Source organism: Nematolebias whitei, chromosome 21, assembly GCF_014905685.2.
Source record: "Nematolebias whitei isolate Nwh7 chromosome 21, NemWhi1, whole genome shotgun sequence".
NCBI lineage: Eukaryota > Metazoa > Chordata > Actinopteri > Cyprinodontiformes > Rivulidae > Nematolebias > Nematolebias whitei.
This window is the reverse complement of record NC_056518.1, coordinates 4,149,137-4,152,362: the sequence shown is the minus strand read 5'-3', so window position 1 is coordinate 4,152,362 and position 3,226 is coordinate 4,149,137.

Genomic DNA, 3,226 nt, shown 5'->3' with positions numbered 1-3,226 from the left:
CCATCCATCCATCCATCCATCCATCCATCCATCCATCCATCCATCCACCCAATCATCCACCCACCCACACATCCATCCATCATCTTTTACCCACTTCTTGGGGGCGGCTGTGGCTGAGTCCACCAGTAGTCACATGCCAAAGTGTCCCTGGGCAAGAAAATGAACCCCTCATAGACTCTGATGTGTGTCCCATCAGTGTATGAATGTGACAAAGCTCTGATTAGTCTCTTTAGAATGATTTGTTCAATTAGCTTTGTAGAGGTCTAGTAGAGCGCTGTATGAATGGGTAAATCACGCACAGATTGTTGTAAAGAGCTTTGAGTGTCTTGAAATAAGATAGAAAGGCGCTATATAAGTACAGTCCATTTACAGTACATTCTTCTTTTCTGGTCTTGGGGTCACTGGTGACCATGTCCAGCTATCATGTATCTTGCCTCCAGCACAGCTATCACTGTGCTAGAGGTGGTACACCCTGGACAGGACTCCAGTCCATCACAGGGACACATAGAGACAAACAAGACAATGGTAATAGACAAAAACATTATTGTTCGACTGTGCCTTTCGGCGGTGGGCAAAAAAACCCTCTGAAACATTGTGCAGATGGAATTTTAGGGTGGTCATGTTGAGTTTAAGTGTCATTTATTCAGAGATTCTTTATTGTCTTTCGCACCACATATCGTACATGTGGTGGAACAAAATTATGTTCACAGGGTCCCAGTTACATCCAACAATAAAATGTAAAAGAAAAACAGTAATAAGATCAAAGATATGAACTAAGAAAAATATTGGTTAAAAATATGCTAAGCACTAATAGTATAATAGTAATAGTAATAAAAACAATAAACACAATACGCCGAACAGCAGCACGAACATGAGTCTGTGTGAACAGATGAGCACGAATGAACACAGCAACATGAAACAGATCAGCAGCAATTTCATGAGTCTAACAGCCTCAGGGTAGAAGCTGTTCCTCAGTCTAGTGGTTCTACAAAGTACACTTAATCCTCCTCAGCCTCCTTCCTGAGGGGAGTGGGACAAAATGTGTGTGTGCTGGGTGAGTGGGGTCCTTCATGATGCAGGTGGCCCTCTTCCTTCATCTGGAGGTGTAGATGTCTGTGATGGTGGGGAGGCTGACTCCAACATCTTCTGTGTAGCCTTTACCACTCTTTGCAAAGCTTTTCTTTCTGCAGCTGTGCAGCCTCCATGCCACACATTGATGCTGGAGCACAGGGTGCTCCCCACTGCACACCTGTAGAAGGAGGTGAGGACTGAGCTTCCCAGACCAGCTCGTCTCAGCCGCCTGAGGAAGTAGTCTCTGATGAACTTTCTTCTGTTCATATTCTTTCTTCTGGTGGTGTTGTTGCCCCAGCTTACACCAAATACTTATAGATGGAGACCACTTCCACTGCAGATCCTCCTGTATTTGGGGTTGGGGGTGGGTAGGTGGGTTTTATTCCATCTGGAGTCCATGACCATCTCCTTTGTCTTCTTCACATTGATGTGAAGGTTACTCTCTTTGCACCAGCTCTCCCACCTCCTGCCTGTAGCTGGACTCATTGTTTGTGATGCATCCCACCATCTCTGTATCATCTGCAAACTTTACAGTATGACAGCCTGGATGGGTAGCTGCACAGTCATACTAGATCAGAAAAAAAAAGGAAAAAAAAAAAGAAAAACGAAAAAAAAAGGGGGTAAAAAGAAAAAAAAGGAAGAAAACATCTTAACATATAAGTAATTTAGCATAATACACACAATTTTTCCCATTTTGTCACGTGACAGGCTTATTTCCTTCTGAACTTAGCCAAAGTAAAACATGAAGTGCCACTAAAAGAAGGTACTCCCTGGTCTTTTTTATTGAAACAATATTATTTAAATCTCTGGCTCTTCTTCATCTGTCATTGTAGCAAATGATATGTTTACATGCAGGCGTTCCCCTGATGAACATTGGTTCACCGCTGAGATGAATGCTGTTCATCTCCGTGGTGTGAAATTATTATTTTTTGCAATATGTTATTCATGTAATATTTCCAAAAATGCATTTACATTTAGGCCTATTACAAAACATTGATGTCACAGGATTTTTAAGGCAGCATATGTTGCCCTAAAATCTTAATGCTGCCATCATAAAAGTGCAAACAGGCTTTTGCCAGAGGCGTTGATCTGACCCATAACAGAACCTTGCTGTCCCAATTTGTAGGAGGTTTTGGACCCAGATTAGATGAGATTTGAAGACCTCAAAATCCTTTTATGGAGATTCTGTTTTTCTTTCCATTCACCAACACCTCTTGCAGCTTGTGAGTAGCAGGGCAGAGCCAATCTTCTTCTTCTTGTTGTTTTATTGGCGATTGGCAAACAACTGAAGGCGGCATTACCGCCACTAACTGGTAATGAGCGTGGACCACATGACAAAAAAAAAAAAATCTCTTTTCTTTTATATCTTATTATACAACCTACACTGTTTAAAGAATAAAATATAGCCTGATAGCCTGTTTCCTGAATCTTTCTGCAATAAATCAACAATATCTAATTTCATTTTCATTTTACTAAGATGTCTAATCAACTTGTTTCTTTGAACATGATATCTCCTGCAATGCAAAATAATGTGTTCTATAGTTTCCTCTTCTCCACACTCACATTTCCTTGTCTGATGTTTCCCTATGACGTGCTGTTCAGCCCAGTGTGCACAATTCTGAGTCGTGAAATAATTGTTTCTTCCCTCCTGTTTCTTTCTGTTCTTCTCCTTTCTCCAATTTTCCTTTGGATTTTATAAAACCACTGGCCTTTCCTTTCTTCCTCCCATAATTTTTGCCACTTTTCTTTCATTTTTTGTTTTATTATACCCTTTATTTCTGTTATACTAAACCCAACATTAATATCAACCACATCCCGACTAGTGCTCTCCTTAGCCATCCTGTCTGCCTTTTCATTCCCCATAACCCCGTGATGTGCTGGAACCCATATAAAGTTTACTGTAATCCTCATCATGTTGATCCTATAGAGTGTTTGTTGTATTTCAATTAATATATCTGGTCTACTGTCTGACTGGTTGTGTTGCAAACTGGACAATGATGAACTGGAATCTGAGCAGATGATTGATTTTAATGGTCTTACCTCTTCTACCCACTGAACTGCTAAAAGTAAAGCGAGCATTTCTCCTGTATAAACCGATACTCCATCACTAACCCTTTTTCCTACTTTAATATGAAATTGTGGTACTATGAACGCT